Raw genomic sequence first — 24,162 nt, 5'->3', positions numbered from 1 at the left:
GGAAGCAAAGGGGTGGCTCAGAGCAAAGGGAGGTGCTGCCCTCCTGTGGCCAAAACTACGAACTGCACGCCAAGAGGCCGGAGCCGCCCGAAGGGAACCGAGCGGAGCCGAAGCCGCCTGAGGGGGACGGAGCCGCCCGGAGGGACCGGAGTGGCTTCCATGGGGTCCCAGGGGAGCCGACAGCTGCCATTGCCCCCCCCGGTTGCCTCCGCCGAGTCCCGTTACCCCCATGATTCGCCTCGGCTCGGTACGGTACGGTCCGGGCCCGGTTCGGCGGCACAACCCGCACCCCGACTGGCTGAGACGCCTGTCAGTCACTCTTAGTGCCGCCCCGCTTCCGTTCGGCTTCTACACTGGCCCCCCCACTCCTCCGATTGGCTGCGGCGGTTGTCAGTCACGCCTAGTCCCGCCCGGCTCCGGCGGCGCCCCCTCACTGCTCTGATTGGCTGCGGCGGTTGTCAATCACGCTTAGTCCCGCCTGGCGCCGGCGGCACCCCCCCACTCCTCTGATTGGCTGCGGCGGTTGTCAATCACGCTTAGTTCCGCCCGGCGCCGGTTCCGCCCCCCCGCTCTTCTGATTGGCTGCGGCGCACGTGACCCGCTCCTAGCCACGCCCCTCTCCGGCTCCGCCCCCCTCTCCTCTGATTGGCTGATGAGCACGTGACCCGCTCGTAGCCACGCCCCTCTCCGACACCGCCCCCCCCCCTCCTCTGATTGGCTGAGGCGAAGCCGAACCCTCCCGAAGCGGCGGAACCGGCCGAAGAGAACCGAGCGGAGCCGAAGCCGCCTGAGGGGGACGGAGCCGCCCGAAGGGAACCGAGCGGAGCCGAAGCCGCCTGAGGGGGACGGAGCCGCCCGGAGGGACCGGAGTGGCTTCCATGGGGTCCCAGGGGAGCCGACAGCTGCCATTGCCCCCCCGTTTGCCTCCGCCGAGTCCCGTTACCCCCATGATTCGCCTCGGATCGGTACGGTACGGTCCGGCCCCGGTTCGGCGGCACAACCCGCACCCCGATTGGCTGAGACGCCTGTCAGTCACTCTTAGTGCCGCCCCGCTTCCGTTCGGCTCCTACACGGGCCCCCCCCACTCTCCTGATTGGCTGAGGCGCCGCTCAAGTCCGCCTGGTCCCGCCCCATTTCCGGCCACCCACGACACCGCCCCCCCACTCCTGTGATTGGCTGGGGCGCTTGTCAATCACTCTTAGTCCCGCCGCGCTCCGACAGCGCCCCCCCCACTCCTCTGATTGGCTGCGGTGCACGTGACCCGCTCCTATCCACGCCCCTCTCCGACAGCGCCCCCCCCCTCCTCTGATTGGCTGAGGCGAAGCCGAACCCTCCCGAAGGGGACGGAGCCGCCCGAAGAGACCGGAGTGGCTGCCATGGGATCCCAGGAACACCGAGCCGAATAATGGGTGTTAAGGGGACTCAGCGGAGGCTAATAAGGGGCAAGGGGAGCTGTCGACTTCCCTTAGACCCCCTCGAAGCCACTCGGGTCCCTTCGGGCGGCTGCCCCCACCGTTCGGGCGGCTTCGGCTCCGCTTGCTTCCTTCTGGCGGATCCGCCTCCTTCGGGTGCAGTTCGTAGTTCTGGCCACAGGAGGGCAGCAGCTCGCGTTGCTCTGAGCCTCCCCTTTGCTCCCCAGAACACATCTCCACCTGCAGTACCGAGTTTTGGCCACGAGGTGGCAGCACACGCTGCCGAAGAAACGGCCTGAGGGCAACGGCCGCTCCCCTCCCCGTTGACAGCCTCCGGGGACCCCAGCTGCTGAGTGGGGACAGTTTGCAATATTGGGGCTGGGGCAAAGTTGCTCAGGGAACTTTTATTCGAGATTCTTTCAGACTTTTATTGCTTTGTGGGGATTTATAATCACATTCTTCTCTTCTGCTTTTTATTTTCTTTACGCGTTTTATTTATTTGCTTTTTCATTCATGTTTTTTTCAGCTGTCCTTGTCTTTTTAGTCTCTTTTAGGAACTTTGGTTTTAGGCGACCCATACCTAAAATGAGATAAGGAATGGGCAAAAATGGGTTAGAAAATGAAGAAAATGCTTTACAACACATTACAAATGGTCAAGAATGGAGTAGAAATGGCCCAAAATGAATTAAAACAGGTAAGAAGTGGGTAAAAATGAGTTAGAAATGGGCAAAAATGGCTTAAAACGTGTTAGAAGTGGGTAAATATGGAACAGAAATGGCCACAAATTGTTCAGAAATAGCCCAAAAAAAGCTTTAAAAGGGTTAGAAATGGGAAAGATGGGTTAGAAATAGCCAAAAATGGCTTAAAACTGGTAAGAAATGGGCATAAATGGGATAGAAATGGCCATAAATTTTTAGAAATAGAGTACAATGGCTTAAAATAGGTTAGAAATGGGGGAAAATGGGTTAGAAACAGAAAAAAATGGCTTAAAACAGGTAAGAAATGGGCAAAAATGTGTTTGAAGAGGAAAAAAAATTGTTAGAAATTAAGAAAAATTATTTAGAAATGTCCAAAATGGTTTAAAACAGGTTAGAACTGGACATAAAAGAGTTACAAATTGCTAAAAATGGCATAAATCGGGTTGGAAGTGGCCAAAAATGGGTTAGAAATGGCAAAAAGAGTTTAGAAATAGCCAATAAAATTGGTTAGAGGTGGGCAAAAATCCATTAGAAGTAGCCAAAAAAGGGTTAAATGGGTTAGAATTTGGCAAAAAATAGGTTGGCAAAAATTTGGCCAAAACCAGTTTAGAAATGCCAAAAAAAAAATCCTATTAAAATGGGCTAGAAATGGCGAAAATGTGTTTAAAAAAAAAAAAAAGCCAAAATGGCTTAAAAAGGGTTAGAAATGGTCAAAAATTTCTTAGAAGTTGCAAAAAATGGCATAAAATCGGTTAGAAGTGGCCAAAATTGGGTCAGAAATGGCCAAAAATTGTATAGAAATCAGGGGAAAAAAGGTTTAAAACTGGTTAGAAATAGCAAAAAATGGCTTAAACTGGTAAGAAATGGGCAAAAATGGGATAGAAATGGCCATAAATGGCTCCTTTGCTCCTTCTTTCCCTCCTTCCTTCCTTTTCTCCCCTCCCTCCTTCCCTCCTTCCTTGCTTCCCTCTCTCCTTTGCCCCAAGCAGCAGCTCATCACTTCAGTAACTCATTCACACAGGTACACACACCCTGAAGAAGAGGCCAGACAGATGAGGGGGACAGCAGCCACAGGCCTGTCCCACAGGCTGCAGAGGATGGTGCCATGGCTCTTGACCAGGCTCTGCTCCATGACGTTCCCTCTCTGCTCCCATGCTGGGATGGGCACCCCAGAGCACAATGGCCCTGGTCCCCATCTGCCAGGGGTACCTACTGAGCATCGTGAGACAGCTGCAGCAGAGGCAAAAAGGTACTTTTCTTTCCCCCTCCCCTCCATGGAGCCATGGACAGTGCTACCAAAGACCCTCGAATTCAAGGCCCCTTGTCTACCGAGGACTGTTTACAGGCAATCTGAAAGTATCTCCTCCATCTTTGTGTGTTCTGGTCCTGCTTCTTGGCATACAGATGACAGTGAGAAAACACACCAAAACCGAACTCCTTCTTTAACATCTGTTTCCAGGGAGCAGTGCGCAGAGTAGGTAAACAGAGTCCTGAGGGGCTGGAAGCAAGGCCAAGGCTCTGAAAGAAGGTGTGCAGAAGAGGGGAACAGTTCTGATGGGGTCAAAGTATTCCAGGCATGCACCCCAGAACTGTTCTTCCTGGTGCTGCAGTGGCTGACCCCAACAGGGACATGTGCACCCTGCCCAGCCAGCGTCTGAAATGCACGTCACTTCCCATCTGGTTCCTCTTGTTAAGAACCCTGAACACAGAAGACCTTTTTCTGCCACAGTCCTCACTGGGGTTCACAACAAAGATGTTATTTACTGACGGAGGTGATGAGTGAGAGATTTGGCAACAGAGGCCTGAAGAGAGCTGAACTGTGGTTATTAGCTTAAAACAATACAAACCCTTCTTCAGGAAAAAACAACAGTGTGCTTATTACAAATGTTATTCAGTTGCACTGGTATGTTTACAGAGATATGTTAAAAGGAAACGGATGCTATAAATACATACAAGATACATTTGTTATTACAAATTACATATTGTGCTATTCCATATTACCTGTTTAATAGATAAATGCACAGTAAATTCTGTATATGCACACACTCATACATGAAACGTAAGAACCCTTGGCCAAACTTTGGTGGAAGGAAGGGAAAAAAGATCAATTCATTCACACTGGAATACATGGCTGCAGTCACTCAGTGAAGTTGTACTAAAAAGAACCCAAAACCCCAAGGAGGAAGGATATTCAACTTCTCATTGGTTTCCTGTTACTTTCTAAACAAAAACTGATCAAGCCTGCCAATACCACAGTAATTTGCTGTTACTGTGTTACAAAAAAGCTGTGACTGCCCAGTTCTGGAGAGGAAGCGCTCCTGGACTTTATGTTGCATTAAGAGCAATGACTGAGAGAGCTGGAGCCCTCCTGGAATAGGGAACAACAGGATTTATGGATGCACACTCAACAGTGCAAATAGAGTATGCGTGTGCAAGACAAGTGGACCACCTGTTTCAAAGACTGCTTTTCGTCAGGCAAGGTCTTTGCTATCAGATGTAAGAACCATAATAGCAGATACATCAGAAGAAAACACTAAACATTATCTACTTCTTTTTCTCTAGAAACTAATGGAAGGGATAAGTCCATTGTCAAACAGAACTGCGTTCCTCATCTTGAGGAAATGCTTTTATTTCGGGTGTGTTTTGTGGAAAAACACCATGAAGGATGTAGTCTTTGAGTAGTGAATATAATTCAGACTAATCATTCAGATATGAAAAACATGTGGAAAGCAGTGTTTTCCAATGCTGTGGGGAAAACCAGAGTCACCTCGCAGTCATTAAACTTAGAGCAACGGCCTGTGCAATACGTTCCTGTCGCTCATCGCTCTGCCCAGGTACAGGACAACTGTCTTCATACTTCTTCCTCAAGCCTTTCAAACATATCCACAACCTGGCTGGAGAACTCCTGGCATTCTGAACCAATCTCATTGCTAAACGGCACACAGCTCTCTGCCTTGTCATCTCAGGAGTGCTCTTCTGCCTGCGCTGTTCTCAAATACACCCATGCAGTAAAACAGGAAATCAATTCTTCTTCAGCAACCTTCTGTACAGTGTTTTATAACTGGTTCAGAAACACAGACTTTACCAACATCTGCTTTGCTAAAACCAGGGACAGTGCTTCTGCTGTATCCTTCCAGGAACTGAAAATGTCTCTGAGTTTTATGAAAACTGTGAATTACTCCATTACAATTTCCTATTACATACCAAAATTTGTTTTGCAATGTGACTTGTGATTTCCTTTGCACCCACAATGAGAGATGATAGTAGGGAGGAAACTTTTAATCCTAAATATATAAAAAGACAAATCAGGGGTTTTGATGTCATTTTTCCCTCCCGTCCACACTGTGTCTGCCAGAATTGACCTATTTTTGGAGGGAGAAATTTTAATTTTTATTAAAATAATTTTTATATACATTTTCTCTTTGTGTCTTGTTTTGCTTTTAATAAGCGGTATGGTTTTAGGAGTCACAAACGAAATGTCTCCTGTGTTACCTCTGAGACAGGCTTCCACAGGAAGGTACTGCTGGTAGGTAGCACTGTAACTGTGCAGGATGGGGCACATGAGGGGTTAAAGCTGGGAAATGACATGCTGGTGCTAGCAGCTTCTCTGTTCAATTCTTTTAGTTGGCCAGGCCACAAAATGCCGTGGCTGTGCTAAACGCACTCTCACTTAAACCCAGATACCCAGCGGATATGGATGTTGTGCTACTCTCTTGCCAGCAGCCAAACTCTGGCACACTCAGGGTAAGGAAATGTACAGATGCACATTTTTGTCCCTGCACTAACAGTTTTTTCCCCTGTGCCTGTGGCCCTGGCTGCTCTGAAGAAGCTGTGCTTCCTCAGGGGCTCCCATATTGTAGGGTTAAAAATGAAAGAGTCAAGAAGGGAACCTGCCCTCTTTCTTAGCATGTAACTGCTCAAGTAATGGCTCTTGCAGCATCTGAAATTGAGCTTGTGCAGCCAAAGCGAAGAAAACTTACTCCAACATTCTGATAAAGAAACATTTTAAGTCCAGCTAATTGAAGCCTGACCAGCATAATTCCTAGGCCTCAGTTACCACTAGTCTGCAAGTCATGTGTAGCTAATTTTCTATTGGTTAAATGTCACCTAAATCAAACTCCAGAACCTAGTATTTGGAAATGTACGGGTTTCTGTAGCTGCTTAAGTATGTAGCTATGCCTTACTGGCACTCACTCATTTCTTTACTGACCCATCATCAGTCAATCTGCGCAGTCTTCAGTTTGACAGATTCTGAAGTTAGAAGTAGACACACTTTCCTGAGAACACCACTGCTTTAGTGGGACCTCTCAAAATCAGCTGCGGCTGAGACACTGTGAAATTCCTGCCATTTTTAAAAGAAACTCTGTGCCTTTTTGCTAACCGAAAAGGGCCAAGCTGCTATTAACTGATATATCATTAGTTATGGCAGACACGTAAGAGAGTTTTCAGTGTTCACAGCTTCTAAGGCTGGAGGGACTCACCACCTATATATGCTAACAGGCCTTCATCCTGATCAGCCAGAGAAGGGAACAGGATGAGGCCATTAGTGCTATTTGTATTTTTATGAGTGCTGAATGTTGCTTCCTGTGTGGTTCTTCATGGCTTGCCAAATGTTCCCCAGCCCCATCGCTAGCTAGACCCAGAGACATGGAGTTGCAGCAGCTTGCATGATGGATTTTACTTGCTGCTTCTATTAACCCTCTTGTATTTCACATGCAAATTCTTAAACCCTAGACATAAGTGGCACATAAAGCCTTTCCACCAAAGCACTGCATTAACCACTAGCTTTCTTCACCTGTAGGCATTCAGCCCATCGGTTCTGGCGGACAGACCTCATTCTTTTACATGACTGCCTTTCAGTAGGTAATGTGAATTTTCAGCCTGCTTCCACCATAACCACCTTAATGCTATGGTGATGGAGGGGTTAAATGGGACTCAGAATATTAGTGTCAGCACATTGCTGGCTCCATACAGAACACAGCTGACCTTACAAGAGAACCAGGGTTTTCTTAATACTCTAACTTAGCCCTACAAAGAATCTTTTCCTCTTCTTTCATCTGCCTTTAGTTCCCACAGGCCTCCATTATGAAGGTTTCAATCGAATGCTGTTGACATATACTTGAATTCAAATATTTGTGCTATTCATACTGAAATGCTCATTCAGCTAACTGCTTAGCTGTGTCAGGGTTCTTTTGATCAAACTGGATAAAAGACATTACCAGGTATTCTGCATAGCCCCAGGTCATACAAAGGAATTCACCAGTGCAGGGACCACATGCATCATGCAGTGTACATGCTGCCCAGGGTTCCCAGCAGACAGAAGGAAAGATTTTGCCAGGGCAGGTCTTTGTCTGACTTTAGAAGCCTTTAAGGGCACTGTTCAAGTGGAAGGCAGAGAGAGGTAGGTAAGTGTACCCAAGTAAGATGATTCTTGTGATCCAGAGAGTGAAGCGCAGGCTGCACACAAACACATTACTCTTTCATTGTGAATGTTTGACTTTTGTCCTCTTTCCTGAGGACTGTAGATAAATTTGGTGTTCTGTTTAACTCTCATTACCCTCCTCAGTGATATCTCAGTGACAGAAGCCCCACTGTCCTTCTCAGACTCTTTGCTATGCCTGAGCAATGCATTATGCTAGAGCCTGCTGATATTAATACTTTGGCTGCTTTTCTGGCCAGAGTAATGCAGTATTTCTTGTGCTGTTACTCCACTATCCATACTTTGTAAATCACCTTCCTGGCTTCTTCAGCCACCCCTGTTACATGCCACTTTTCCCACTGTAAAAGTCACCTTCTGGTGCAAAGCCTTTTTGCTGTGTATGGATCCCTTCCGGCTCTGAAAGTCACATTACATCAAAAGAGGGCACTCTGGCACTGCGGTTGCGCCTGCACGGGTGATGTTAATACAACAAATGGTCTGGAGTTGAAGAGCTCTGATCAATAACTTCATCAGTGGGTAGTTAATTCTCTGGTTTAGCAACTGTCTGCCTATGTTAAGAAGCCTTCTTGATAAATGGATGGCAAAGACACTCCTCAGGGGAGTGTTCTTCCTTCAAATTGCTTTAAACTGTCTACCACTCAAGCAGAAATTAGCATTTCCATCAGTGGCTAGGACACATTCAACCTGTCCCATCCTTCTCTGCTGCTTCTTCTGCTTCCTCCTGCCTAGTAGTGCCAGCAGATGGATGGGGAAGACAGCGCAATGAACTCCAACATGGAACTTAAAACTAACCTGTCAATGAGCGAGGAGTGCAGTTTTTAACCTAACTAAATTGCCTGGACCCACACTCAGTGTAAAACCACAAAGATGGGAGCACACGGCAGCTGTCAAGGAGTGTGCCACTGCTGCCAAGCATGGCACGGCAGCACAGTAAAGCACTGCCTGCACTCCTCCCTCAAAGTGTGTGTGCTGTGGACCTCCAAGGACAGATCCAGGTTGACCCTTTTCCTCATTTCTCTCCTTTTGTCTGCCCCATATCTTCAGATTCTGCTCTTACTTTTTATTCCACTCTCAGTGAGGAACGATAATGTGTTTGAACTCACCTAGCTCATCCTTGTGTTTTTTTCACTGTGATTCTTACTATCCATACTTAGTGCTTCCTTTGATCTTCCTAATCCTTCTGCCTGAGCACAGGTACCCATCAGGGATCACATCCGTGTGCCCTACTTCAGACTGTGGCAAAGCAGGTTTGGGATCAACATTCAGACTAAGTTCAGTTTTTCACTGAGCCACTATCAATAGCCACTCAGTTTTACTCCTGGGTTCACCACATACAACTTGCTCTTTTGGGGATCAGGCTCCCTACCTGCTCTTCACAGCTGATACTCCCCAGAATAAAAGGAGCAGAAGCTGAGCTCTTTAGGTGACTCCTATGATAATGGTATCCTGTAGCAAGGGATACATCTTGGAGAGAGAAATCTTGTTCCCTCGTCTCTTTCTAGTATTATATTATTTTATTAAATAAACATACAAGCATAAAATAAAGGGACAGTTCTTGGAGTAGAGACCAAACACACCTCTGGCTCCAAGCCTGAGGGTCTTGCCTGTTCTCTCTGATGCTTTTTCAGCATAATGCCATGTTTCAGTGGGTAAGTGGGTAACAAGAACCATTCCTTCAATTTTCTCCTAGAAAGACACGGTGTAATGATTTGAAATGCACATACTTCCTGGAAATGAAGAGAGAATTCGACTGGCTATCTCACTTCTTCAGCGTACGCTTCAGTCACTGGACTAATATGGACCTGGAGGAAAATGCTGTTGGATATTAGGAGAAACTGAGGTTTGATGGTATACACTACACTTAGAAAACTCCTGGACCAGGGTCTCCATGTGTCACACACAAACACTGATTATCTGGATAATGACTGGACTTGAGCTAGCTCTTCCTAAGCCACCCACACTGTTCTTATTCTAGCTGACCTAGAACGGAATCAGGACTTTATGATATGTTCTCATGGCAGAATAAGACAAACCAAGAGCACTAGCTCAGCTTTGGGACCCCAGCCACTCACACTGCATAACTGCTAGCACAGTTTTGGGCCCTGCTAAACAGTTTACGAGAGGACTTTGGTGCACCACAAAGCAATAGCAAACTCTGATATTCATAAGCATGGACAGAACAGATGAGACTGTATCAGAACTGGTTCCCTGGACTCTTTGCAGCCTTCTTCTCCAGGTTTTATGCTTCAAACCACATTATTACACCCTAAGCCCACACTGTGCAGCAGGTGATGCACACTCTTCAAGCTTACAGTGTCTTCTGTGTCTCAGGCACTCCAAACTGGAAAAGCACACATGCAGAAAAAAACAAAATCAACCCCCTGTGTCTTCTATCTCTTAAGGCCAGATAGTGCTTACATTAAAACCAGCAGAAACTCAGAGTTAGGAGCAAGATAATGAGGACGTGTGGTCTGTGCTCCATGGACATATGGCAGAAAGCAGTTCCTGGCACTTTCATTTGTAGTACAGATGTAGCCGATTCACCATCTGAACCAAGAGGCCAAAGTGCTGCAAGGGTGGCAGCAGAGGGGATTTTTTTCATGGAAGTGCAGGAGTGACATCTGCCACTTCTGCCACCAGCAGCCACCCCAGCCAAGTGCTCACTCTGCACAAGGTGAGACCTGAACTCTCTGGGGAAAAGTAACCTGGGAAAGCTAACCTGCGCACTTTGTACTGTTTAAATAATCACATCAGAACTGTGTAATACATTGTACAAATATATAATATGCCCCAAATAGATCAAATATTTATCAAAAATGTAATATGTAGTGCATTATAATAAAGTTATAATTTATGGGTTTTGTAAAACACTGTCATGTTACCGTATTTAACGCTTGCACTGAAAACACAGTCATTTCCTTATAATTATGCAAGGAAAATGTCCCTGCGGAGGTGGGTAAACAGTGGAACAGGGGCGCAGAAATTGTGGGATTTCTGTCTTTGGAGACGCTCAAAATGTAAAGGCCCTGGGCAAAGCTGTGAGCAAGCTGATGTGACTGTGCCTCCTTTGAGGAGAAGATGACACTAGAGCCCTCCAGAGATCCTGTGCCCATGTGTGTGACTGATTTCTTACTCTGGGGAGCACTGCAGCCATACAATAAACTATAGCATGCACATGCCAAGCAGACTGGAAATTGCTCTCCAGTCTCTGGAGATTATCATTTCTCCAATGCATCTCCAATATCCTGTGACATGAGTTGTAAATGAAAGGAGAGAGAAGAGAGAGAATTAAAGATCAAGAATCAGATGTTAAATCCTGCCTGCTCAGTTGCTGGTATCGAACCAGTTTGTAACTATGCATGCACCATTAACAGTAGACATTCTTTGTGCCAGCGTACCCAGCATGGTCAAATGAGGCTAAGGTGGTTTCTGTTTGACAATACTTAGAACTCAGTAGTTCTTGCAAATAAAAGGCCTTATCGTACCAGACATAGAGAGGCAAGCCTCCAGCTAGACTTCACATGACCATGAAGTACAGGATAAGACCTTATGTTAGCAATACTAACCAAGCAATGAGGTCAGTATAGGATAATGGGGAAAACTGAACTTTGCTACAACTAAATGTCATGTTGATAAATACAATTTCACTGGTTTTTATAAACAAAATTAAACTTAATTTGCTTCACAGTAGCTAATGTGCCGTTAATTCAAAACCCACAAAATAACTCACTGGACACAGTTAATAGTCAGCAGACCACATAGGCCAGGCTTTGAAAGCATTTAATATTCACTGAAGTGCTGCTTGTATCCAATTATAACTCTCTACTTGCCATCTTAATAATTTAAATCTGTCCACTCTTTAGAGAGAAAAAAATGCACTAATCAAAGACATGAATGCACCTTTTGCTTTTGACAGCATTAAATTAAAACTAAATGGTAGATCTTGAATGAGTTACTCTGCAAGAAAAAAGGCATTAATGAGGTAATTTCATTATAGAGGCTCATCCAAGCCTATGTGAAAACAAGGGAAGTAAATGGAGAGGAAAGCCGCCGAGGAAATTAGGGTTCCTTCCACACTAATTAATGTTTTGGGGCATTTAGTACAGGCACCAAATTAACTGCTCCAAAGAACTCCACTGAAAAAAAAATACATTGTTGCCCTGCCATGTAATTAGAAGACAGTACAAGCAGAACACTTAATGAGGATAAAGCCAGCCTTTAACTTATTCTGCCCAGCTTCTGAAAACATGCCATTGTGAAGGCCTAAGTTTAAGGAAGCACTAAGCGTACAATATAGGATTGTTTAGGTCCTTCTGTTCGATGAGCTGTAAACAGGTAGCCCTGAATGAGAGACTCTGAGACTCCTGGGAGGCCCGGCTTCCCAGAAAAAAAAAGGTCTTAAATGCATCCAGAGAGAAGGAAAGAAGGTGAATAGGCCCTGCACAGCCAGCCAGTGAATGCTCACCGCTGTCTTAAGTGATTACATGATGTTGTGCCACCCCCTCTCATTGAGTTATCTTTACACTGCTTTTGTCTCCTCTAATTGGAGCTGATGAGGTGCTAATTGGTTGCTTTTTTAAAAAAGCACTGCTTAAGCACTGGCAACCAGAGTGAGGCAGCTTGAGCAGAGTTAATGAGGCCTTGGAGAGCAAAACCCCACAGAAACCCCTGACCAGCCTCAGAGCCACCAAACCACTGTGTACACACACATACACGGGCATGCCTTCCTGTTGGTATAAACAAAACGTGAAGGGAAAGAACTGAATGTAAGTACACGCCGTGAGGATGTGAGCTTGTGACAAAAGGGGCAATACCAACGATAAATACATCAATGCCCACTGCTTTGGCTGGCACTCTGACCTCAGACTGGTGCCTGTGCCCCACACTGCCTGCACACCCCACTGCCCGCACACCCTGCCAGCCATGGCAGACAGCTTGAACTAGCTGATCTTAAGGTCCTTTCCAACCCAATTTCTATGATTCTATAAAGGCAGGCTAGTAGGTTGAATTGTCCCGTCCCTGGCGGTGGTCAAGGCCAGGTTGGATAGGCCTTTGAGCAACATGGGCTAGTGGAAGGTGTCCCTGGCCATGGCTGGAGCTGGAACTAGATGAGCTTTAAGGTCCCTTCCAACCCCAACTATTGTACAGTTGTGTGATTTTATGACTCATCTCGCCCCACCTTGCTGCTCACAGGTGAGCCGCTTGCTGTGGCCCCCTTCAGAGCTCAGAGAAGTGCCAGCATCTTCTGGGCGTGATGGATGGACCTTGCTACGCTGCCTGCCACCCACTGCGGTGATGTGACATGAGGCAGAAGGCACTGAGGTGGCAGCAATGCCCGACAGCTCTGCCCTGCAGGCTGCACCCTGTGAAACCACAGCCTCGCTGGGCTGGAAAGGTTCAAAGTCATTTCATAAACATCTTTGCTTTTAAATTGGGATACAAGCAACACACACAGTGCAAACACATCGAATCATAGATCTGACTGCTAAACACAGGCTTCTGTTCTCTCTGATCTTGTTTACATGTAGTTACACAGCCATGTGGGCATAGAATCCTTTTTCAGTAACTGCAAGGCTGCATTTTACAAGTGATGCTTTTGGGCAACAAGGGAAAGGTTGCCCAACGATAACAAGTTTGTTCTCTCTGTCATGGGCTCAGTACCACCGGGCAATTCTCCAAATCCTTCAAAACTCATCTGCTGAGCAGTTGTGTACTGGAAACTATAAAACCTACAGTCAAAAACCTATAGGAAGGATAATGCACCTTTTAAGACAACTCAGATGAACTATTTATGCTGAAGAGGAATGAAGTCTGGGCTCCTGCTTTCCTAATTTCTAGTGTTCTGTTGGGCTTTTTTCCTGGTTTGCCTGGGTATAACTGCAGTTCGAAAACCCAATTAGTTTGCAAACAGCCAGTTTCCTGGGGATGTGTTTATGCTTCGTAATTTGTACCCCTATTCACATTCTACACCGGATTCTTTTCACTCTAATGCATGGTCGCTGGCTTTTATTTTGGTTGTCATGAAAACGAGGGATTTCTTGCTGGCTGGTAGAAAGAAACTTCCTACTGAATAAAGTTACCATTAATTCCTCTAAACATGTGTTCCTAGAGCCATCCATCTATAAATTAGGTAACAAAGCGAATCCTGTTGCTCTAAGAAGACCCAAAAGATGCAGAGCTGGAAAACAGTTTGGATCTCTTAAGGCTAATTAAGCAAGTATCTTTTGTTGTTGCTGTTGTTTGATTTTCTTTTGCAATTCATGCACTTAAAAAACCTTCATGTGTTTTCCAAGGCAGGTACGACTGCTTGCAGAGATCTGCTGTGCACAGAGATCTGCGCTGTCGTCAGTGCTGCCTGCTGTGTTCTCACAGAATGCTTGCAGGAGGTAGTCCCTCGGGTTTCCTTTGTTTCCCATGGGATTAATAGCTTCTGGTTTACCACAAGCCAGTGTGACATGGGTTGTGAAATTGCATGCTGTGCATGCCAAGACGTAATCCTTAAACATGTTCTACCCTCCTTCTACTTCCTCCTCCAGTCTACTTTTTGCCTTGCCGCTGCTGATGGGAAAGATGCTTCCCAGGCCTCTTCCCTTTCTAATGAGCTTGGCCAATTGTGCACTAATTTAAATAGGAATGACCTTAATTTTCTGAAGGTGAAGGTGATCCTATTCTTAAGGAACAAAGAGGCAAGAAGGCTGGGGTCCTTCCCCAGCTCCTAGTATTCTCACTCCATCTGAGTGGTGGCTTCTTCCGTATGCCTGCTGCTTCATTAGCTGCAGCTTGGGGGCACACGAAGAGGATGAATGCACCGGCCTAGGGAGTGAGAAAGGTAAACACCCCTTCCCTGCGCCCATGGGATAGCATATCTCATCAGCTGCTGCTAAAGAGGGGACTAAAGGTGCCTTAAACTACCTCCTTTTTTTGGAAGGTTTGGATGTGGACACTCTTTTCCTGCCTAAGTGGTGAGTAGTTTAGTGGTTGCAAAGTGCGTCACAAAGGCATCAGGCAGGGTGCTGCAGTTAGAGCCTGCTCCTTTGGTTTGTGGTTACTGGAAACAAATGGGTGTACTATTAATGAGGAATACACTGGAGAGCGCAGGGATGATTCTCCAAGATACTGCATGCACTGTTATTTACAAGCGCAGCACTCTAGAAAAAGCAAGCAGTATCTCAGAGAAAGGTGAGAAGTGGCTCTTGTGATGTAAGCTCATTTATCTTCACTAGGGTGATCCCAGCTAACAGAGAATAAAAATGCAATGTTAGGAAATGCACACGACCTTCATCCTTTAGGTAATACTGGATGTTCAAAATACGAACTTTGTGGTCCCACACTGAAGTAGTTGCCATGTAGACTGAAATTGGCTTTGTAGCTTTCAGGATGGTGTGAGTGTGTCTGTGTGTGCAAGTGCCTTTCTTTGTTCTATTTCAGAGACCTGTTCTCATTAAAATGAAATTGAAGGGGGCTTCTATCTGGCTAACTATTCCTTCAGGTACCAAAATCAGAGAACCCCTTCCTGTTGTCATATAGAAATCATTGGGGGAAAGCATGCAGTGCCCATGCTTGTGTTGAAAACAATCAGGATGATTCTCCATCCATCAGCTGATGCTTTAGGGATTATTGGGATTATTTCTTACATTGTCCTCCCCTTTGAGACTGGCAGTTGTGTTGCATTACACAATGAAGTATCTGAAAACATGTCCAGCTGCTAAGGGAAGGCCTATTGTCAGAAGGCAGATAAATATGCCAGAGAAATCAAACAAGAAAAAGAAGGGAAGTGAGGTAAAACAAATGAGAGAACAGAAGTGTAGCAGGCGCAAGACTCAAAGTCAGGGGCAGATATCTGGGAAGTGGAAGAGATTGGTTCCATAGCCATAGGAGAGGTAGCAGCAAGAAAACTGGGCGTTTCAAGCTGTGCTGTGCTGAGGATCACATGAGCTGTTTCCCCAGAGGCTGCACTCAAGAAGCCAAAGTTTAAAGCCAAGGATGCATCCATGCTTTTCATGGTTCACTTCTGGGTCATTTGATTGAAAAGATTCTAAATTTGACAACTTCCAATGTTCAAAGAAGTTCAGAGGTTTTTAAATCTGTTCAGCTCATCCCTGCTGGAGATAAACATGAATGGGCCAATTGTTCATTTTAATAAAATTTGGCTCAAAAATAGCCATTCAGCACCACAGAAAGGCATGTTAGGAGGAGATCCCTCACTAAAGAGGAAAGTGAGGATGTTCAGTTTTTAAAATGCTTGATAAAATCAGGGAAGAATTGTCTGAATGTTGTCACTAGGCAGCCCTAGACTGAGTAAAACATAAAAGAAGGTAAGTATGAGACAGAGGAGGATCACAGATTATCTCAAGTTGGAAGGGACCCACAAGGATCATCACATCCAACTCCCTGCTCCTCAGAAAAACTGCCTAATGACTAAGAGCATTGTCCAGATGCTCCTTGAACTCTGGCAGGCTTGGTGCTGTGACCACTTTCCTGGGGAGCTTGTTCCAGGGACCACTTACCCTCACAGTGAAGAAACTTTTACTAATGTCCAATTTGAACTTCCCCTGATCTAACTTCACTTCATTTCCTCATGTCCCATTGTTGGCCACCAAAGAGAAATCAGTACCTCCCTCCTTACCCCCCGAGGAAGCTGCAGACTTTGATGAGGGCACCCACCAGCTTTCTCTTCTCCAGGCTTGAACAAATTAAGTGACTTCGGCTGCTAGTTGCTAGTCTTGCCCTCAAGACTTTTAACCATCTTCATCACTCTCCACTGCACACGCTCTAACAGTTGAATGTCCTTGTACTGAGACACCTAAAACTGCGCACAGTACCTGTACGTGCACAGCTATCACGGGAAGCAAGTTGGGAAGGAAAGAATACTGAGAGATGATCTATCCTGTCCAGTGCCCAAGCACGGAAGCTGCTCCTAAAAAAGCTTGTGCACAGATGCTATGGCCCTGTCAGGACTCTCTCCACATACACAAGTAGCTGGAACAAATTAAAAATACCCACTAATATTTTGCCACTGTTTAAGGCCATTAAATTTTTCTCCAGACACCTGTGGACACAGAAGGTTAATTCCCTTCTAGTTTGGGTTTGGTTAGGGGTTTTTTTAATCATTGCTATGGGAGGTTTTAGCAGTAACTTTTAGGGTTTGAATGGCTGTGCTGAGCTTTCCTTCATCTAATCAGTGTAAGAAGTCTGCCCTCCCGACAGGTTGTGTTTTACAGATCTCTCCTCATTCGCATGCTTTCCCTTGGTCACACTTTTCTGGGAGCAACAGCATATTTACCACTTGCAAACTTATTTGGGCCAGCTGCTGCTCCAAACTGTCCCACAAAGCTGCCATCACTGGTTGTCAGCTCGCTTCCTGCACAGCCTGATTTTTCCTGAAAGATCTACAGGGCATATTTGAGAGAGCAGAGTGTCTGAATTCTCCCCAGTTCAAGCAAATGTGGTCCAACGCTTGTAATGATAAGGCAAGGGATAATGGGTTCAAACTTAACCAGGAAGTTTAGGTTAGATGTAAGGAAGAAGGGTGGTGAAGCACTGGAATGGGTTGCTCAAGAAACTTGTGAATGCTCCATCACTGGCAGAGTTAAAGGCCAGCTTGGATGGAGTCTTGGGTGACATGGTTTAGTGTGAGGTGTCCCTGCCCATGGCAGGGGGGCTGGAACTGGATGATCTTAAGGTCCTTTCCAACCCTAACTATTGTGCAATTCTGTGATTCTGTGAAGACAAACTGTCTTGCTTTTATAGCAAGGCTGCACATAAGAAAGAGATAAGGTGACATCAGAAATTGTCCTACTTTATATCTCCACAATGGATACACATTTGGAAAAAGCATGCCACAGTTAGAGGTACCTGTATTCCAGGTGCAAGAATGACTGAACTGTCACAGTGTATTGTAGAACATTAATGTCATCTGTGTAGCAAAAAGTAGAGAATGTTTGTTTGTTTCAAAGGAAGCTTTGAAAAATACCTGTGCAATTCTTTTCTCTCACAGACCACAAGGGATAGCTATGGTACAAGTGAACTGAGAAAGCATTTAGTATCTGATAGGTCACTCCTACTCTTTGTACTCTATATTTCCCTATCATGTGCTGGTTCCCAAATGTTTCTTACATCATGCAATGCCTGCATATTAACAGAAAATGTTAACTGATTTGCTTGTTAAAAAGCCTCTTCCACTGCAAATTTTGTATTTTTATAGGCATAAAAACTGGTAGGAAAGGGAATTTCTGAAATTAAGGGAATTAATTTTAAATTAAACAGCAATCTGATTTTTTTTCTGGAATTAGAAAGAAAAACATTGGTTTGTTTTCATAAGGCTAAAAATACTGAATTTCTATAATGCTCCTTCATTTGGTTACTAAATGGCATAGAAGTCCTATACATATAGATAAGTTTGATCAAAATGAAACATATAAAGGTCAAAATACCCTATTTTGAAATTCTACAGTGCTAAAAGATGTTTTGCCATCTAGGGAAATAAGTCAGAATATTCTTCCCATCATCCAAACTATACCTGCAGATTCCACTCTTAATATATTAACATGTTTTAATAGATCAGCTTGTGCTTGCTGCATATCATCTGCTTTGATATTTTAGCCATGTCCATGATGTCTGTGTGTCTGCCCTGTCAAACCTCCCATGAGATTAGTTCCCAGAGCCTTCAGCCCTAAGGGAGGGGTGTATCACCTCCTGAGCTCCTGGAAGCCTAGTGTCTTGCTTTTCGGTGTGCTAAATCCATCCAGCTGATTTTGTTCTGACAGTGTTACACAGGTAGTAACCCCGCCAGGACTAACCTCAGGAAGAAATGAACCTCCAGCATGGACCAAATGTGTGAGAAATGGCACCTTACGCAAACACTGACAGCCTCACACTGAGAAGCTGTGAAATCCATGAATGATGACTAAGGTAATTTTAGCTTAAAAAAAAAAACAACAAGAAAATAAGTTTGTCGAGCGTCACCGTTTCAGACTTGTCGTGACCTCGCTCAGCAGAACGGTCCCACTGCCCATAACCTTTGTCTCCAGTATTCAGTGAGAGCTAGCTTTGTAGGCATTTGTTTTCTATCATCAAATCATTAAGTGGTAATGCAATTGTTAGTTTCATTTCCCCAGTTCAATACATCTTGCAGCCAGTAACCATACCCAGTTCATTAACTGACTGACCTCAGCATTAACACCCCCTCCGTTAGGGTTGCCTTGGAAACAAAGCTTCCTGTGCGTAATCCAAGCTTATCGAGCTCTTTATCCTACATGTGACCCTTAATTACTTGCTAAATTAGAATGGTTTTCTGAAAATCACAAGAGGAGGTTAATATGTTCTTCCAGAGCTGGTCAAGCTAAGATGACACTAAATTCACAGGGAATTCAAATTACATGATCCCTGAAGGCGTCTCTTTCAGAGGGAAGATGAACTTTCCCAATGGGAGGCAGTGTGCCATGATAATGCTCTTGTCACTCACTTTCCTTGCCCTGCTTGTCCAGCTACAGCTTATTGCAGTATGAACAATGTAGTAAGTAAATATCAGGTTGATTAATTATGGTGCAAGATTCAGTAACCACTTGTCTTCTGTAATTAACATGTAATTGAAATTAAGTAATACACTTCGTACACAGATTTCTGCACTAGGAGGGGAACAAGGGAGAATCCTCAAGGCTGCAACAGGGAAATTAAGACAACAGTAAGATGGATCAAAATATTAATTGTAGCTTTAAAAATGTGGTACATTTTAAGAAACTCTCCAGTCAAAAAGAGGAATGACTTTACTACTTCCAACTGTCTTGGAGTAGAGATGAAGTGGGGTTGCTTACAGTTTCTGAAAACACACGTTTCCTCCACTGATTTGAGACACAGAAATCATAAGCAAAGGTGGTACTTTCTAGGATGCCCAGTGCTTTTCCTCTCTCCTGTTTCCAGTGGCACATTACTTAAAGGACAGCGAGTCTTCTGCTTACGTGAGTAGCTTTATGAAGCTATGCTAAGGATAAAATGCTATTGCATGATCTCAAAAAAAACCCTAAACTCAAATCCCTTGTGTCCCAGCAAGGGAACAGGCCAGGCTGAAGCAACTCCCCAGCAGAGCCAAAACTGGGGCTATTGCAATTTACCTTTCCTCACTGTCTGTGTCTGGCTCAGCCCTCAACACCTCTGGCTCAGTTCTCCCCGGACTTAACCCCACAGTCTTATTTGCAGAGGTGCGCTGAGGGTGTCTTTCAAAAGCAGCACTTACAAGTAGCTTACATGTCCTCTGTCTTTTACTGAGAACACAAGGTAAATTTTGCATGGGTTTTATACTTTTATCTAAATCCATAATCACTATTACTTTACATGCGGGGCACTCTCATATTTCTGGAAATAAGTAGTCTACAGATGTATCAGTACTTTTTCACCTCTCAATGTGCTCTGGGAAATGCTCTGAATCTCAATGTGCTTTGAAGATGCAGTACTGTTTATTTTGCTACTTTTAAGGCAGTCTGTGGTAAGCTTGCAACCCAGCTAGGAAATCATACTGGTCCTCCAGGCAAGACCCCAGCAAAGAATGATCCTTCATCAAATGCCACTCAGACAAATGCAGTCTGTGCCATGTATCTGTGCCTATCTCCTATCTGCCTATCCTCTCCATGCTCCATATTTGCAGGTCAGGTGTTTAAAACTGCCTTGGGGAAATATCCTTTCTTGTTCAGGGCTCCAGGGAACAGAGCTCTGTGTCTGTAAGCTAGTGGAATGCCTGAGTTCCACAAAGCTTACTGGAACGATGTGATTTAATGTTTTTTTTCCATCTGACATACATGGCTCCTCTCTACTGAGCAAGTAGCACACTTGGAGCCTTGCAGATCTATTTTTCCATATATATGTCACAGGCAAGGAGGAGAAAGCAGTTTGAGGCTGGCAGAAACACCAGTCCTGTAACATGTAGCAGTCTTCTTTAGGCCCTTCACAAGCTGATGAACATTATCATCAGTTACAAGAATCCCAGAGTTCTGTGTTCAGGAGATGTCAACATCTGTATCATTACTGATGTGGCATTTTCACCAGCAGTCTAATTTCTGGTTTAGCAATTAAGGGTTTCTCCTACCTAGTCATAGCTTCTTTCCACACAGCATTTCATTCACATAAATTTAAGCCCAGCCAATGCAAAAAACAGTCTGCTTCAGCATGCTCCTAACTACTGTAAAATGTAGAATCATTTGGGTTTGTGTACAAGTGCTTGCTTTCATGGATATATATAAAACTCATGGACTAATCGAAAAGACTAGACATGTAAGAGCAGTCTACTGGTTGTACTGCAGATTTCTCTTGGTATAAGACATACTCGTATTTTACACTTCAGTTACAGATATAGTCACCTGATTTTTTGCTCAGAATTCAATGCAACGTGCCTCAAAAGTGTATTAGCATGATAAGCAATCATACCTTTTAGAAAGACTTCACTGTGGCCTTATTTGTTTTCTCCCTTTTCTTTCCTCTGACTCCTTCCAATGTTCTCCCATTAATGCATCCAAATGCTCTCAACGCTGGAGTCTGAAGGATAGATTCCTGTATATTCACAGGGCCTTTGACTTCCTTGCTCAGATCTCTGGAAAATATAATGGCATTTTTCTAAGAACAATAATAAAGAAATGATATCATCTACTGCTTGGCAAAGAGACAGTTAAGCTATTTAATTTGTTATGATAATACAGAATTTATCCCCACTGAGGAAGTATCTTACAAAGATACATTCTAGATGTGAGAGAGATTAGCAGGCACAAAGCAAGAACATATTCACATGTTCTTTGGGGTTTCTGCTGAAACTTCCAGCAAAAATTATTATGCTTTTCTGGGTGAGCATCTACCCAAGTGGCATACACAAATACAAAAACTTCCTTCTTTCAAAGGGAGAGAACGGTCAGTTTAGAAACACAAGCCTGATCTTCATAGAGAAAACTGTCCTTTTATAACAAGTATTTTGAAGTTGGATATCCATAGACTTTCTGTCACTCAGCCAATGTATGTTTAAACTATATACCTATATATATGCTAGTTTGTATATGTGCATATGCATATATGGTTTGCCTACTTCAGTTTCTTCTTTGACTGAGGGAAACGAGTAGCTGAACCGAGATAAATACTACAGTGTAGAGGAGCCACTCAGTACAGAGTTATTATACAAACTAAGAAGAGTTTTCCTTTTTTGACAGTATGGTAATTAAGAAACAACCATATGGTGATCTGGGAAATCCTTGATTATGTTTCTTGATTATGGACTGCTCTCAAGTACTCTGGAGTTTTGCATGCTTTGGGACAGTTATGAAGCCACTATGAAGCATTATATAAAAAAAGGTGCACAATCAAATGACAGAACAGTTGACAGCAAGAATGTTATATGCAAAAATAGCTGCATAACATTTTATCTTCCAATAAGTTGTGACAGTTCAATATAACATCATAAAGTTATGCAGTCCAGAGTCTGTTCTCTTAATTAATCTCTCTCCTGTATTGCTTCACTGCTAGTGCCTCTAAGTAGCAGAATTTCAGACCTGCCTATGTGTGTGGGTGAGCATGAGATTTGCTTCAAGGCTAGTGCTTTTGGTTTACTACTCGCTTTCAGTATGGTTCAGTTATTTTATTGTCGTTATAAGTTCCAAGACAAATGTATGAAGTAGGCAAGGGAGCGCTTTGAGCTGTTCTGTTTGCATCCCTGACACATACACCATTTTATCCTCCTGAAGTAACTGCAGCACACTCCATTGCTCCAGTGTTCTGGACTTTTACCTGAAAAATTACTTTCTCAATAGAAAATCAGCTGAGTTTTATGTGTCTAGTTAGCTGCCAAGAAGAGACTCTCAATTCCCTTAATGTTTCTCACAAATGTACTCTAAAAGAACCCAAAACATATTCTTAAATTATTCAGAGATATTTTAGAACATAGTTGGATGGAAGACACTATTCAAAACATCAAGTACTTCTTTATATTAACAAGTATGAACTTATCAAAAGTACTTGGGAAACTTACATAAATTCTAGTAAAATTTACCTCAGAAATATGTTGCTTTTATGTCTCACCTAATATTTGCTTAATGCTTTGTATAACTGGTAATGTACCTTTCCCAGTGAACATGTAAGGTTTTACTTTCATCCATGCTGAAGTAGATGTACACCACTTAAAAAAAAGAACTTAATCTCTCCTGAGTGACTCCAAGATCATCCTCTTTAGCAAGGTCTGAACCTACTTACTGACTCTGTAATTGCTCATACTCAGATTGTTTAAGAAGGAGAGAAGGGATGTGAGAAACAAACTGATATGGAAAAGGCAGAGTAAAATATAAGGCTGGAAAGAAACTAAAAAAAAAAAAAAAAAAACAAAAAAAACCCCAAAACAAAACAACAATCCACTCCTGGAAATGGTTTTCTTCTGGAATAAGGCTGTAAGACAGAGGAACACATGGTATTCAAGAATGAAGTGGGAAGCTCTAGCTGTTGGTTCAGTCATTGATTTCACAGGGGCACACTGGTCAGGACTGCTGCTCCAGTGAAACAAAGCTGACACTGGCCCCTTCTCTGTGATGCTGCACATTAATAAGCAAACATCAGTATTTCTCACCTTTATAGATCTGACCCTCTCTGAAGCAGCGACCGCAACACTAACCACCTCTCTCCACCATCACCTCGCACGTTCAAGGGCCACCAGAGGTTTGCTTTGCTCACTTCTACAGGAGATGGTCACATATCTTGTACAAAACGGCATCGCTTTTTCTGCAGGATTTCCCACTATTCTAAAAATGAACATAGAGAGCCTGTGTGAGATTGTACTTAAGGAGGGACAAGAACAGACTGCCGTTCCAACAACGCAGCCTGCATTACAGCAAGAGGCCGTAGCACAAGCGGGAGCACAGGCCTGCCGAGGGTCAGGCCCACAGACACGTCCCTACGGCTGCCGGGGCAAGGCCTCTGCAGAGCCGCTCACACACACCCGGGCTGTCCGAGGCCGGCTCCTCTCCGATGCCGGATCCCGGGCTCCCCGCGCCAGCCCCGTTCCCTCAGAGGAGCCCCCCCGCAGGCCCGGCCCAGCTCGGGCCCACCCCGGAACCCCAGCACCCCGGCACCATCAGAGCCTCCGGCACCCCGGAACCCCAGCACCCCGGAACCCCGGCACCCCGGAGCCCCGGCACCCCGGCACCCCAGCACCCCGGAACCCCAGCACCGCGGAACCCCAGCACCCCGGAGCCCCAGCACCCCGGAGCCCCAGCACCCCGGCACCCTCAGAGCCTCCGGAACCCCGGAACCCCAGCACCCCGGAACCCCGGCACCCCGGAACCCCAGCACCCCGGAACCCCAGCACCCCGGAACCCCGGCACTTCGGCACCCCGGAACCCCAGCACCCCGGAACCCCAGCACCCCGGAACCCCGGCACTTCGGCACCCCGGAACCCCAGCACCCCGGAACCCCAGCACCCCGGAACCCCGGCACCCCGGAACCCCGGCACTTCGGCACCCCGGAACCCCAGCACCCCGGAACCCCAGCACCCCGGAACCCCGGCACCCCGGAACCCCGGCACTTCGGCACCCCCGAACCCCAGCACCCTCAGAGCCTCCGGCCCCACCCACCGGCGGTCACGGGGTCTCCCCGC

At 45.2% G+C, this 24,162-nt stretch overlaps 1 long non-coding RNA gene across 5 annotated transcripts; it reads right to left on the bottom strand.

Annotated features, from left to right (window-relative positions):
* Positions 1-1,801: 1,801 nt before the first annotated feature.
* On the bottom strand, positions 1,802-24,129 carry LOC115947546 (uncharacterized). Of its 5 annotated transcripts, none has more exons than XR_004081456.2 (5): positions 23,506-23,648; positions 23,137-23,308; positions 20,967-21,129; positions 3,142-3,628; positions 1,802-1,992 (listed from the first exon to the last, which is right to left on the bottom strand). It is a non-coding gene; the product is annotated as an uncharacterized lncRNA (long non-coding RNA). The 5 variants fall into 5 exon arrangements; XR_004081457.2 differs by having other exon boundaries at positions 3,440-3,628; XR_004550666.1 differs by lacking the exon at positions 1,802-1,992 and having other exon boundaries at positions 3,017-3,340; positions 3,440-3,628.
* Positions 24,130-24,162: the final 33 nt, after the last annotated feature.

This window comes from Melopsittacus undulatus (genome assembly GCF_012275295.1).
Source record: "Melopsittacus undulatus isolate bMelUnd1 chromosome W unlocalized genomic scaffold, bMelUnd1.mat.Z SUPER_W_unloc_1, whole genome shotgun sequence".
NCBI classification, from domain to species: domain Eukaryota; kingdom Metazoa; phylum Chordata; class Aves; order Psittaciformes; family Psittaculidae; genus Melopsittacus; species Melopsittacus undulatus.
The sequence above is the reverse complement of the archived record's forward strand: the minus strand, read 5'-3'. Positions and strand labels throughout refer to the sequence as shown.